Source organism: Ranitomeya imitator, chromosome 1 (assembly GCF_032444005.1).
Source record: "Ranitomeya imitator isolate aRanImi1 chromosome 1, aRanImi1.pri, whole genome shotgun sequence".
Taxonomy (NCBI): domain Eukaryota; kingdom Metazoa; phylum Chordata; class Amphibia; order Anura; family Dendrobatidae; genus Ranitomeya; species Ranitomeya imitator.
Genome location: NC_091282.1, coordinates 809,534,416 through 809,550,001, shown reverse-complemented (window position 1 = coordinate 809,550,001; position 15,586 = coordinate 809,534,416). Strand labels below are relative to the sequence as shown.

At 44.6% G+C, this 15,586-nt stretch overlaps 1 long non-coding RNA gene and 1 pseudogene across 1 annotated transcript in view; both read left to right on the top strand.

The window, feature by feature from the left end:
* The window catches only part of LOC138649136 (uncharacterized), a 263,601-nt gene that overhangs the window by 162,905 nt on the left and 85,110 nt on the right, over positions 1-15,586 (top strand). The gene's annotated exons all lie outside the window — the stretch shown is intronic.
* Positions 9,898-14,096, top strand: LOC138657534 (microtubule-associated protein 1S-like; annotated as a pseudogene).

Genomic DNA, 15,586 nt, shown 5'->3' with positions numbered 1-15,586 from the left:
AAATAAAATAAATACATCACTGCAGTAACAATATCCCTTAATTATCCCCTATGGTAATAATATTCCCCACCCTGGCCCCATTTATCTCATTCCTGGCTCCAGCCATATGTTGTCGTATCCTGCCCTCATGAGTATCCATTCTACCCCATATGATCTCCCCATCCTGCCCCACCAGCCTCCATCGTATCCGTCCTGCCCCATGATCCAATCCTGCCCCGTGTCTCCAATCATGCCCCGTATCTACATTCTGCCCATGCCTCAAGTCCTGCCCCCAGTGTGTCCAGCATATTACCCCCATGTTGTCCAGCAATCTGCCCCAGTGTGTCCAGCATATTACCCCCATGTTGTCCAGCAATCTGCCCCAGTGTGTCCAGCATATTACCCCCAGTGTGTCCAGCAATCTGCCCCAGTATGTCCAGCATATTACCCCCAGTGTGTCCAGCAATCTGCCCTCAGTGTGTCCAGCAATCTGCCCCAGTGTCCAGCCTTTCCCCAGTGTGTCCAGCAGTCTGCCCCAGTGTGTCCAGCATATTACCCCCAGTGTCCAGCATTGCCCCAGTGTGTCCAGTATATTACCCCCAGTGTGTCCAGCAATCTGCCCCAGTGTCCAGCATTGCCCCAGTGTGTCCAGAAGTCTGCCCCAGGGTCTCCAGCATTGCCTCAATGTGTCCAGAAATCTGCCCCAGGGTCTCCAGTATTGCCCCAGTGTGTCCAGCAATCTGCCCCAGGGTCTCCAGTATTGCCCCAGTGTGTCCAGCATTCTGCCCCATAGTCTCCTGTACTGCCCCAGTGTGTCCAGCATTCTGCCCCATGGTCTCCAGTATTGCCCCAGTGTGTCCAGCAATCTGCCCCATGGTCTCCTGTATTGCCCCAGTGTGTCCAGCATTCTGCCCCATGGTCTCCAGTATTGCCCCGGTGTGTCCAGCAATCTGCCCCATGGTCTCCAGTATTGCCCCAGTATGTCCAGAAGTCTGCCCCAGGGTCTCCAGCATTGCCTCAATGTGTCCTGAGATCTGCCCCATGGTCTCCAGTATTCAGTGTGTCCAGCATTCTGCCCCATAGTCTCCTGTACTGCCCCAGTGTGTCCAGCATTCTGCCCCATGGTCTCCAGTATTGCCCCAGTGTGTCCAGCATTCTGCCCCATGGTCTCCAGTATTGCCCCAGTGTGTCCAGCATTCTGCCCCATGGTCTCCAGTATTGCCCCAGTGTGTCCAGCATTCTGCCCCATGGTCTCCAGTATTGCCCCAGTGTGTCCAGCAATCTGCCCCATAGTCTCCTGTATTGCCCCAGTGTGTCCAGCAATCTGCCCCATGGTCTCCTGTATTGCCCCAGTGTGTCCAGCAATCTGCCCCATGGTCTCCTGTATTGCCCCAGTGTGTCCAGCAATCTGCCCCATAGTCTCCTGTATTGCCCCAGTGTGTCCAGCATTCTGCCCCATGGTCTCCAGCATTGCCCCAGCCCCAGACAGTCAGAAATAAAGAAAAAAAAAAAAAAGTAAAATCCTCACCTCTCCCGTTCCCAGCGCAGGTCCGGTGCAGTCAGCGTCTCTCCGGCTCTGCGACGCTCAGGACAGAGAGGCAGAGCGGCGCGCACAGTAGTGACGTCATCGCGCCCTCTGCTCTGAGACGTCGCAGAGTCAGAGGACGCTGAAGCCGCAGGAACCAGGAGAGGTGAGTATTAGAGCGGGGGGCGGGACCCGGGGGTGGGGGGAGCTGGCCCTGGTCGTGGCGGCGGACGGCGCCGCCCGAAGATTTAAAGGGGCGTCTTTTTTTTTATTTTTTTTTTTTATTTTTTATCTTCTTCTCCTGCAGCGCCGGCCGCCCCCAGCATTGTGCCGCCCGGGGCGGACCGCCCCCCCCGCCCCCCCTTCCTACGCCACTGCGCTGAGGATCTGTTTATACCAAGGAAGGTGACGGGCACAAGAGGGCATTCTTTGCGTCTGGAGGAGAGAAGGTTTTTCCACCAACATAGAAGAGGATTCTTTACTGTTAGGGCAGTGAGAATCTGGAATTGCTTGCCTGAGGAGGTGGTGATGGCGAAGGGGTTCAAGAGAGGCCTGGATGTCTTCCTGGAGCAGAACAATATTGTATCATACAATTAGGTTCTGTAGAAGGACGTAGATCTGGGGATTTATTATGATGGAATATAGGCTGAACTGGATGGACAAATGTCTTTTTTCGGCCTTACTAACTATGTTACTATGTATGTTACTATGTATGTTACAATGAGAAATACTATGGCCATGAGGCCAGAGTACAAGTGCCAGCTCATATACTCAGCATATGAGCTGGTACTTGTAATACTCCAGCCTCATGACCATAGTATTTCTCATTGTACATTTCTCATTGTTATATGCAGTATACTGCTGGAGTACTAAAAGTACCAGCTCATATGCTGAGTATTCTGCCAACAGTTCATATACTCAGGCAAAAGCTCATATAGTCAGCAGCAGCTCATTAACTGCTAATGAGCTGTTGCTGACTTAATGATTATACACAGCATTATTGGCGGGCATTACCTTGGCGGCGGGCAAATGCGAGAGTCTCTCCACTCTCAGGATGACGCGCCGGCCTCGGTGACGTCACTAAGTCGCGCGAGCGTTCAAAGCTCGCGCATGTGTTATTCCGTGACTGCGCATCTCTGCGCATTGACGGGGAACAAAACAAAGGGGGCACCATAGTTTGGGGAACGTTCCCCGCGGCACACCTGACCATGTGTCGCGGTACACTAGTGTGCCGCGGAACACTGGTTGAAAATCACTGAACTATACAATGCACTTTGCACAAGGAGACGCTGTATGGGAGAGTGATGCGAAAGAAGCCATTTCTGCAAGCACGCCACAGAGTCGGCTGAGGTATGCAAAAGCACATTTGGAGAAGCCAATTTCTTTTTGGAAGAAGGTCCTGTGGACTGATGAAACAAAGATTGAGTTGTTTGGTCATACAAAATGGCGTTATGCATGGCGGCCAAAAAACACAGCATTCCAAGAAAAACACTTACTACCCTCATTATAATTTGGTGGAGGTTCCATCATGCTTTGGGGCTGTGTGGCCAATGTCGGCACCAGGAATCTTGTTAAAGTTGAGGGACGCATGGATTCCTCTCAGTTTCAGCAGATTCTTGACAATAATGTTCATGAATCAGTGACAAAGTTGAAGTTACGCAGGGGATGGATCTTTCAGCAAGACAATGATCCAAAACACCGCTCCAAATCTACTCAGGCATTCATGCAGAGGAACAATTACACTGTTCTGGAATGGCCATCCCAGTCCCCAGACCTGAATATCATTGAACATCTGTGGGATCATTTGAAGAGGGCTGTCCATGCTCGGCGACCATCAAACTTAACTGAACTGGAATTGTTTTGTAAAGAGGAATGGTCAAAAATACCTTTATCCAGGATCCAGGAACTCATTAAAAACTACAGGAAGCGACTAGAGGCTGTTATTTTTTCAAAAGGAGGATCTACTAAATATTAATGTCACTTTTCTGGTGGGGTGCCCATACTTATGCACCTGTCAAATTTTGTTTGAATGCAGATTGCACATTTTCTGTTAGTACAATAAACCTCATTTCAAGGCAGAAACATTACTGTGTCCAACAGTTATCAGATATATGAAACTGAAATAGCTGTTGCAAAAAAAAACAATTTTTTATCAAATATTAAGCTTAAGATTAATAGGAGTGCCCAAACTTTTTCATATAACTGTATATTATATCAGTGAGGCAAAGTAATTTTTTATTGTTTAACAAAAAAAAAATTAAATTTTATTTTTATATATTTGACAAAATGTGTTAAAAAAGGAGACCACTGCAAAATTTTCAGTTTGTCTGATTTTTCTCTTTATAGGTATATTTTTGAGTAAAATTTAAATTACTCTTTTATTCTATAAACTGACAATGTCTTCGAATTTCCAAGCACTAAATTTTGTGTTTATTTTCAGAAAATGAGAAATGGTCAAAATTACAAAAAATGCAGTGCTTTCAGACCTCAAATAATGCTAAGAAAACAAGTTCATAATCATTTAGAAACAACAATACTAATGTTTTAACTCGGGAAGAGTTCAGAAATCAATATTTTGTGGAATAACCATGATTTTTAATCACCGCTTTCATACTTTCCACCAGTCTTTCACACTGCTTTTGGATGACCTTATGTCACTCCTGGTACAAAATTTAAGCAGTTCTTTGTTTGATGGCTTTTGACTATCCATCTTCCTCTTGATCACATTACAGAGGTTTTCATTGGGGTTCAGATCTCATTGGGCTGGCCATGACAGGGATTTGATTGACCTAGCTGTGTGGCATGGCGCATTGTGCTGCTGGAAAAACCAGTCCTCAGAGTTGGGGAACATTACCTGAGCAGAAGGAATCAACTGTTTTTCCAGGATAGCCTTGTATGCGGCTTGATTCATACGTCCTTCGCAAAGAATAACCTGCCCAATTCCAGACTTGCTGAAGCATCCCCAGATCATCACCGATCCGGACACCAAATTTCACAGTGGGTGCAAGACATTGTGCCTTGTACGCTTCTCCAGGTCTCCGTCTAACCATTAGATGACCAGGTGTTGGGCAAAGCTGAAAATTAGACTCTTCAGAAAATATAACCTTACTTCAGTCCTCTATGGTCCAATACTTATGGTCTTTGGAAAACTTCAGCCTGGCTCCCCTTTGCTTCTCATTGATGAAAGGCTCTTTTTTTTTTTAACTTTACATGACTTGAGACCTGCCTCTAGGAGCCTGTTTTGAACTGTTCTTGCCGTGCACTTCACACCAGCTGCCAGTTGCCATTCCTTTTGTAGGTCACTTGATGTAATCCTGCGGTTGCTGAGTGGCATTCGAATAAGATGACTGTCATCCTGGTCAGTGGAGAGTCGTTTTTGCCCTCTGTCTGTAGCTTTGTTGTCCCCAATGTCTGCTGCTTAACCTTGTTATAATGAACTGCCGTCTTAGAAATTTTAAGGATGGAGGTAACATGATGCTAACGGTGTCCCTCTGCTAGTAAGGCCAGAATTGAGCCCTTCTTTTCCGCACTCAAGACTTTTCCGCACTCAAGACTTTTCAACTCCTTTGGCATGGTTGTTATTTTTTCCTTCCTATTACTTTTGGGGTATTACTAGCACTTGTTTTGCCATCTAGTTTGTACTATAGCAATAGGTTTGTGAAGAGCACAGCAGTGTTTAGACTTTCCTTCATTAAATAAGATTTAGTTCAGGTGATCACCTAATCAGAAGCACATTTAGTAGAATGAGGTGTACTCTGGTTGGAATTCAACTGACAGTGGAATGGAATGGCTGTCAGACATGTAGAGAAGCTGATTTTTATAATGTGCAGTAGTCTCTTGATTTTTGCCAGTACTGTATATTAAATGGCAAGATTGTAATTGCCGTATTTTACTGGACCATAAGATAGATCCCAAGTTTAGAGGAGGGGAATAACTTTAAACCTGTACTCTGGATCCGGCATGACGGGTCACAGGTGCATCTTACAGTCCGAATGTAACTTGCCCAGGGGGAGAGGAGCGGGAGGGGGGGGCCCAGGAGCGATGCAGCGGGCTCTGGGCAAGGAGGTGGGGGTGTTTCAGGGGGCGAGGCAGAAGCAGAGTTCCGCTGCGCACAATGATCTCCCTGCCGTCTTCAGTAAAATGGTGCCGGAGGCAGGACATGCTCAAATTGATATTTCTGCTAGTCATTGAAAAGTTGCTACACAGAATAATTCTGATGGTGGATTAGCAGTTCAAGCTGTCCTGCAGGTTCATGGTGTATCAGTGTCCGTGCAAACTATTCGTCCACTTTTGAATGAAATGAAACACTATGGCAGGAGACCCAGGAGAACCCCACTGCTGACAGAGACCTAAAAAAAAAGCTATACTGCAGTTTGCCAAAATGTACATGAGTAAAACACAATTATTCTGGGAAGAGTCTTGTGGACAGAGATAAAGATTTTTGGTAAAGCGCATCATGCTCATGTTTACCAAAAACAGAATGAGGCCTACAAAGAGAAGAGCACAGTCCCTACAGTCAAATATGGTGAAGGATTAAAAATGTTTTGGGGATGTTTTGCTTCCTCTGACACTGGGTGCCTTGACTGTGTGCAAGGCATCATGAAATCTGAAGATTACCAATGGATTTTGGATTGCAATATAGTGCCCAGTTTCCGAAAGCTGGGTTTGTGTCCTAGGTCATGGGTCTTTCAGCAGGACAGTGACCCCAAACAAACTTTAAGAAGCACCCAGAAATGGATGGAAACAAGACATTGGAGAGAGATCTGAAATGGCCAGCAATGAGTCCAGATCTAAATCCCATTGAAAACCTGTGGAGAGATCTTAAAATTGCTGTTGGGAGAAGTCACCTGTCACGGGTTTACCACGACAGAAGAGCCAGAAGACCGTAGCTTTGGATTTTTTTTACTCCTGCACTGATTAGAAGCACTTCACCTTTTTATTAAGTGGTGCAAATTTCTTTTTGGAGTGCAGGGATTAATCTGCTCTATTGAAAGCTCCTGGAGTGTTAAGGCTCAGCTGTGCACTGTTGGCCACTCCCATCCCCTATATAAACTATACCATAGCTAGCACTCATTGGCAGAGCGAACTTATGCTGCATGGCTGGAGGTTGTTGGTTATTAGTGAAGAAGGCATTTGGTGGGTTTATCTGCGAATGTTGCTAGGTTTTGAGTGTGTGATTATTCCCTTCTCCTACTTTTTTTTTTTTTAACTCTAACCTCTACTCCCTGGTGCATTCCTTTATGTTTGTATGTTTGGTATTTTTCGTTACTCCTGTTCGTATTATCTCGTTAGTCTGGTTGGTGTACTATGGCATACTACTACTCCCCTCTTCCCTGGGTGGGGGAAGGGTACAAGCTGAGGGTGGATTCAGGAGCTAAGGCAAGGTACGTTGCCCTGGCATCTTCACCATCAGAAGTAATTCGGGAACCCGGGCGAGCTAGGGCGCCCCTAGCATTGGGCACAGGGTAGGAGCCCCTGGTCCCGGGACACCCAGCAACAGTGTCATGACATCACCCTTCAAATGTGAGATCCTTGGAGCAGTTTTCAAAAGAGTGGTTCAAAAATCCAATCGAGAGGTTTTAGAAGATTGGTGATGGTTATAGGAAGCCATTGATTGCAGCTATTTATTCCAAAGGGTATGCAGCCAAATATTAAGTTTAGGGTGCCAAAATAGGCATAGGCAGCATCAATAGTAAAAAGTTAGTCACACAGGGTTAATAGCAGCGTTAAGGGACTGCGTTACACCGCGTTATGTGCTATGGAGGCACTGACTGGAGGGGAGTATGGAGGGGGCACTGACTGGAGGGGAGTAGGAAAGGGGAGTTCACGGCCGGACTGTGGCCGTCACTGATTGGTTGTGGCCGGCTGGCCGATCAGCGACCCGGGATTTCCGTGACAGACAAACAGACGGAAGTGACCCTTAGACTATTATATAGATAGATGTGTTATCTCAATAAAGATTTTTTTTTTTTTTTACTAACTAGCTTGAATCACCTCTGTTTAATGGTGGCATTACCATTTCCGTCAGTGACATTGCCTTTTTAAATTGTATTTGATGTGTTGAGTATTCAATTCTTTTGGACATGTGATTTATTTATAGGACATTTCATAACTTTCCCAAATGCTTATGATAACATTTATAGCACATCCTGCACACCCAATTTATTATATATTTTAGGAATCTTAGTTCCATTTTATACAGACTGACTTAGACTCCACCAAAATGGACACAGACTCCAGGGCGGCGCTCATAGCAGATCATAGTAACATAGTTATTAAGGTTGAAGGAAGATTGTAAGTCCATCTAGTTCAACCCATAGCCTAACCTAACATGCCCTAACATGTTTATCCAGAGGAAGGCAAAAAAAACCCATGTGGCAAAGAGTAAGCTCCACATTGGGGAAAAGAATTATTTCCCGACTCCACATCGGCAATCAGACTAGTTCCCTGGATCAACGCCCTATCAAGGAATCTAGTACGCTAGTCTTTTGAGGCAATCACTGCAAACAAATGATTTCTTTAACTCTCAATGAGACTTCTGCACATATCCACAGGTATTATGGCCTAGACCTTGTGAGCAAACTGCTCCGTATGTCTCAGGTGTGAAGATTCCTTATAAATCAATTGAAAATCTGTGGAAGAGGCTGAAACATGCAGTCTGGAGATCAGAATTGTCTAATACTTCATCCTTAGCCGTTCTTGGATGTGTGGTACCTTTGGTTTGTGAGACAACAGTCTTCTCTCAATAGCTCAGGGTCAACAGAAATTTAGAGAGCCTGCTGTGAGTAACTCGTGTGTATACAAAAAAGTTGATTCAGAAACGTAACCTAAAATACAATAGGTTCATTTATCTTTTGTTGAGATACAACACTAAAAACATTCTAATTTGCAACATTGGTTGACTAAAGGTACCTTCACACTAAACGACGCTGCAGCGATCCAGACAACGATCCGGATCGCTGCAGCGTCGCTGTTTGGTCGCTGGAGAGCTGTCACACAGACAGCTCTCCAGCGACCAACGATGCCGGTAACCAGGGTAAACATCGGGTTACTAAGCACAGGGCCGCGCTTAGTAACCCGATGTTTACCCTGGATACCATCCTAAAGTAAAAAAAAAAAACGATTCATACTTACCTTCAGCTGTCTGTCCTCGGCGCTCTGCTTCTCTGTACTGGCTGTGAGCACAGAGGCCGGAAAGCAGAGCGGTGACGTCACCGCTCTGCTTTCCGGCTGCTGTGCTCACAGTGAGTGCAGGAAAGCACAGCGCCGAGGGACAGACAGCTGAAGGTAAGTATGAAGCATTTGTTTTTTTTTACTTTTAGGATGGTATCCAGGGTAAACATCGGGTTACTAAGCGCGGCCCTGCGCTTAGTAACCCGATGTTTACCCTGGTTACCAGCGAAGACATCACTGAATCGGTGTCACACACGCCGATTCAGCGATGTCAGCGGGAGAGCCAGCGACCAAAGAAAGTGCTGGCCCTCTAGCCCCGACCAACGACATCACAGCAGGATTCTGATCGCTGCTGCGTGTCACACTGAACGATATCGCTAGCCAGGACGCTGCAACGTCACGGATCGCTAGCGATATCGTTTAGTGTGAAGGTACCTTAAATATATTGGTAAATTCTTCTTTTTTTCTGTTCTTTTTAGATCCGTAAGTTGATCTGCCACTCCTCACAGCATAAGCTATTGATACTTACTGGTCCCTTTCTTGAAGACACTGGGGATGTGCTACTACAAAGTGGAGGAGGTTTTTCAATTGATGACTTTATTCATATTTTTACAGACAAGGAGGTAATCTTTCCAGGGAGATACTAATAATACAGTTTCTAAAACCTGACACAAATGTCTTTCTCTCCTCAGATTGGTGAAACTTTAGGATTTTCTGACCCAACAAGTCGTGTCAGTTTGACAGTTTCTTGCCCAGATATTTGGGATTTATCACAAATTGACAAATGCAGCTTACAAGATTTTATTGAATTGCGGTTCAACAGTGGCCAAATCCTTCCGGAAACTGAAGGATTGCTAGAATTGGCAGAGTACCTATCGGAGTCTCTAGAGCCCCCGTCTCCATTTGAACTGCTGGAATCCCCAACAACTGTTGGTTTCCTGAAACTCTCTAAGGCTACGTTCACATTAGCGTCGCGTCGCTGTTGCGTCGGCGTTTTGCGACGCGTGCGTCGTTTTTTGACGAAATCGGACGCAAGAAAAATGCAACTTGTAGCGTTCTCTTGCGTCCGACGCTAGCGTCTAAAACGACGCACGTGTCGGAAAACGCGTGCAAAAAGACGCACGCGTCCCCTATGTTAAACATAGGGGCGCGTCGCCGCTGCGTCGCCGCTGCGTCGCCGACGCAACAGCGACGCGACGCTAATGTGAACGTAGCCTAAGCCATGCTGCAATGTTTTCCCAGGGGGCAGGGGCGATTCTGCTTTCTTTGCTGTAAATGGATTTAACATGTTGGTGAATGGTGGCTCTGATGCTAGATCTCCATTTTGGAAGTTAATACGCCATTTAGATAGGGTAGACTCAATCCTTCTCACTCACATTGGCCTAGATAATCTGCCTGGCATCAATAGCTTGCTACAAAGGAAGATAGCAGAGGTAGAAGAGGATATTTCTCAAGTACCACAACCTAACAATGATTGGTTAAAAAATTTAGTATCCCCAGAGCTAGGGGTTGTATTTATAAACACTGTAGAAAAGTTGATTGCTGAAGAAAATCCAAGTGGGGTAGGGGTTAAAGAAGAGGCCTTGCTCACAATGCAACATTTAGAAAAACTAAATATTCACCACTGCATAGAAGTGGAAATGCTGTGGAGCCAACTATACTTTTTCAAAAGATGGGTGTTGGCAGATTAGAAATGTACATCTTGAACCCTGTAAAGGGGAGCAAAGATCTTGAAGCCTTTAAAATGTGGCTTGGAAATGAGGAACATAGGACTCTGGATTTACCTCTAACCTCTCTGACTTCTGCCTGTGCATTACTTGTCTGGCATCCTTCTGCACCTTCTGGGAGAATTGTTAGGGTACTTTTCCCAGGCTGCACTCCTCAAGATAAAATTTTGAAAGGTCTTGAAAAATTGAAAGACTTAGACTTTTTGAAAGACCCAGTTATAACTCGGAAAGATCTAGACATAATGGGCTGTAGTCACGTGGAGAGGGTTGGTGCAAAGCCAAGCCGTACTGATAGCAGAGAGAGCTTGGGATCTGGATCTGGGCGACTAAGTGTTGAACCAAAACTTGGATCAGGAAAAGAGAAGCCCTTTACAGTGCAGAAAAAAGAACTTCGATCAGATGGCAAAGAGAGATCTAAAACTCTTGTAGAAACAAGTAAGGAACTGGGAACAGAGGGTGAGAAACAAAAAGAGAGCAAAGGTAAAATGGAGACTGTATCTGAAAAACTAAAGCCAGAATCACGACTGAAAACTGTGAAGGAAAAAATTTTGGTAAAGAAAGAACAAACAAAAGATGAAAAGAAATCTTTGAAGAAGGATGAAATCCAAGAATATAAAAAAAAGGAAGGAGTAAGATCAGAAGCCAAGAAAGATTTGCGCCCATCTTATAATGATTCCAAAACAGAGACTTCTAGGAGAGCTATAAAAGAAACTAAAGTAGAGGAAAAAAATTCACGAATTGGGGTGAAAGATGTAAAAAAATTAACTACACCTGCTGATTTATATGACCTTAAGACTGAAAAAACCCTTTTAAAATGTAACTTTTAATAAATATTGAGTAAAAATACCCATACAAGCGGGTTGGGAGACAGTAACACCTTACTCTATCTTAACACAAATAATAAAAGGATAGAGACTAAACGGTGGGGGGGGCGTGATCTTTCCCTCACTCGCCCTTCCTCACAGCGGAGGTTGGCACCCTAAAGTCGATGTGGCGCCCCCACTCGTCGACGGCTCTCCCTAGTGACCCTACAGGATCTTAACAAAATGAAACTACCACCACACCATAACTAAACATAAAGTGCAAAAAAATACTTATAAGGTGCAAAGAAAGATCTAATGTGGAAAAATTTCCACAAGAAGGGGTCATATAACCAGTTACCCTTCTGATCAGAGAGGTGCACAAAGTGTCTAATTAAGAGACAAGATAAGTAATTGCGATATACAGCAATAATAAACCTGTTTTTTGCATAATATAAGACACTTATAGTATACCCTTATTAGTTAATACAGTGTAATAGCTCAAAAAGCCAGGGTATACACCTATGCAAACAACATATTATATTTAAACAAAATCACATGTCAATATGTCATACAGTTGCACCTCTCAAATAATAAATATGAAAAAGATGGTCAAAAAAAAAAAGGATGTACTCATCCTAATACTGCTGCCCATCCCGACGCGTTTCCCCCTAGGATAATGCACCAGGGTTCATCAGGGGAAGGAGTGGGGCTTCTAATGGACCGAGGAAGCTATAATAAGCTTCATCTCAAGATAACCATTCAGCAAATCCGAGGAAGCTGTAATGCGCTGCGTCCCGGAGTGACCGCTCTCAGTGAAGGGCCCACTCCTTCCCCTGATGAACCCTGGTGCATTATCCTAGGGGGAAACGCGTCGGGATGGGCAGCAGTATTAGGATGAGTACATCCTTTTTTTTTTTTGACCATCTTTTTCATATTTATTATTTGAGAGGTGCAACTGTATGACATATTGACATGTGATTTTGTTTAAATATAATATGTTGTTTGCATAGGTGTATACCCTGGCTTTTTGAGCTATTACACTGTATTAACTAATAAGGGTATACTATAAGTGTCTTATATTATGCAAAAAACAGGTTTATTATTGCTGTATATCGCAATTACTTATCTTGTCTCTTAATTAGACACTTTGTGCACCTCTCTGATCAGAAGGGTAACTGGTTATATGACCCCTTCTTGTGGAAATTTTTCCACATTAGATCTTTCTTTGCACCTTATAAGTATTTTTTTGCACTTTATGTTTAGTTATGGTGTGGTGGTAGTTTCATTTTGTTAAGATCCTGTAGGGTCACTAGGGAGAGCCGTCGACGAGTGGGGGCGCCACATCGACTTTAGGGTGCCAACCTCCGCTGTGAGGAAGGGCGAGTGAGGGAAAGATCACGCCCCCCCCCACCGTTTAGTCTCTATCCTTTTATTATTTGTGTTAAGATAGAGTAAGGTGTTACTGTCTCCCAACCCGCTTGTATGGGTATTTTTACTCAATATTTATTAAAAGTTACATTTTAAAAGGGTTTTTTCAGTCTTAAGGTCATATACATTATTTATACCCTGTATATAATATTTTTTGGTTATTTTTTACACCTGCTGATTCCAGGAGACCCATTTCCAAAGTAGGATCACTGAAAAAGGACCTAGGAGGAATTAAAAAGGACATAGTTGCAAGTGCTAAGAATGCGGTAAAGGGCGAACCCCCCAAAAAGGAACAAGTTAAAGAAATAAAAAGCCATCCAGTCCAAAAGGATGCATCTGGAGCAAGTAGCAATCCAGTTACTTGTGATGTAATCAGTTCTCAAGAAACTAGTAAAGGCATCGAACCTGCATGTGCGGATGTTGGCAGCAATGTCCACCATGAAAATGGACTTGGTGTATCTGCAGAGAATGGGCTAGTGACCCTTGAACCCGAGAGCCCAAATGGATTCCGTTACCCTGGAGACAAGTCCCCTTAAGTGCCTAGCACCTGTTTCTCCATTAGCTAAAACGCCCAGAAGTGATATTAGTGTGAATTTTGACCTGACTCCTACAAACCTAGAGATTCAAGAAAAAAACAGAAGTGGACATCATGGGCAAGACTGGCTGGATGATCCATGTGGAAGTTCTGAAGAAAAGACATTGGAAATGACTTCACCTGTCAGTTCAGAGCATCATTCACCAGCAGTGGTGCAACACAGCTGTGGACAGGCCCTCTCTTCTTCAGATGGAAAAAATCTTAACTCTTTTAAGGCTCCTTCAAGATCTTCTCAAGAGAACTCAAATTCCTCACAAGGAATGCAAACCAGTTGCTTGTCTTTGAGTCCATTTCGGGAGGACCTACCTGATGTATCTCCTACAATCACCACTTCATCTTTGCCTGCTGAAGTGGGCTCTCCCCATTCCACAGAAGTGGATGAATCTCTATCAATTTCTTCTTTTCAGCAGACGCTCCCTCCTGTTAGTGAGTCGCCTAGAGATGTCTCTCCAGAGATTCATGCTGCAAGTAGGGTAGGTCTAAGCTTACCTGTGCGCCCTTCACACTCTAGTGAACCTGAGGAACAGTCTGAAAGGTCAGCTTCTCCCCATGATGTTGATCTGTGCTTGGTTTCACCATGTGAGTTTGAGCATCCTAAATCGGATGCTGTAGCAACTCCACGAGATAGTGATAGTGATCCTTCCCAGGAACTTCCCAAGAGTCTATGTTCCCCTGGAAGTAAATTTCCAAATGGACCTGAAACACCACCCACTTCAGTAAGTGAGTCTTTGCCAACAATATCTGATTCTGGACCCGAAGAGGGTTCTTCAATTGCCATTGATGGAGCATCTGATTCTGAGGGCGACCATACACCAAGACTTTTGGATCCTATTACTCCACCACTGAAGGACCCATACCTCTTGTGAATTCCGCTCTTGGGCTCCCTCCGGTGGTTGTAAGTGGCACTTTTGTGAGTTCTGCTCTTGGGCTCCCTCTTGTGGTTTCAAGTGGTATGGCTGCTCCTTGGATTTAGCTGTCAGCAGCTGCTTCCACTGATTGTCTTTTCTGCTCGGCTATTTATGCCTGGCTCTTTTCTTCAGCCAGTGCCACTTGTAAATGGTTCCTGGTTGGATTCAGATCTCTTTGGATTTTCCTGTTATCCTGACCAGTTCAGCAAAGCTAAGTCCTTGCTTGCTCTTTTCTGTCCACAGATTGTGGACTTATCCGTTCTGTGCTTTCAATGTTTGTCCAGCTTATCAGTATGGATTAATTCTGTGTTGCTGGAAGCTCTGGGAAACAGATTTACCCTCCACACCTTTAGTCAGGTGTGGAGATTTTTGTAAACTCTGTGTGGACTTTTTGTAGTGTTTTATACTGACCGCACAGTATTCCATCCTGTCCTTTCTATCTAGCTAGACTGGCCTCCTGTGCTCATCCTGGTTTCATTCTGTGTATGTCTTTTCCCTCTCCTCTCACAGTCATTACATGTGGGGGGCTAATCTATCCTTTGGGGATTTTCTCTGAGGCAAGATAGCTTTCCTGTTTCTATCTTAAGGGGTAGTTAGTTCTTAGGCTGTGACGAGGTGCCTAGGGAGAGTTAGGCGCATCTCACGGCTGCTTCTAGTGTTGTGTTGAGCTTAGGGACTGCGGTCAGTACAGATACCACATCCTTCTGAGCTCGTTCCATGTTACTCCTAAACCACCAGATCATAACACATACCCAACACCACCTCAACCTGGAACCTGCATGGTTGATCCTGAAGCTCTGCCTATGGCCCTCATTGGCAAAAAGAGTCAAAACCATTCAACCCCTTCCACCTTTCGTAATAACGCCAGCAGAATATCGGGCCCATCTGGAAAAGTCAGGGGAATTGGAGAAAAAAATAGCAAAGCTACTGCAGGGAATTCCGAAACTCAAGAGAAGACCCGCACAGGGATGGAATACAGACAGTCTGTTACAAGGCGCAGTATTGGGAGCACAGTTAGAGGAACGCCTGCAGGAAGTCGTTTATTTTCAGCAGGTAGGTCAGATGAAATAGCAATGCAAACACGTTTATACTACTTATTTAGAAGTCTATTTGAGGGGATCAGTAAGGGTCCTACTTTTTAACAAATCTTTGTTTTTGTTAGAGTTCCTGTAACTGAAATCTTGGAGTGATTCTGAATAGATTTAAGGGCTTTAAGAACTTCTGCAGTGCTGATTTTAGACCTAGGGTTAAAAGCGTTTACATACGATCATGTTTCTTAAAGGTAATGTGTCATCAGAAAATGTTTGTCGGGTCATTGTGAAGGCACGGGGAGCATGGGCAGCTCAGAGTTGATGCAAATTGATTCACACTTACTGGACAGAACAGGGAGTACCGCCTTTTACTTGCATCATGTGGGTTTTGTTTTGATTAGCTGTCATGGTGCGACC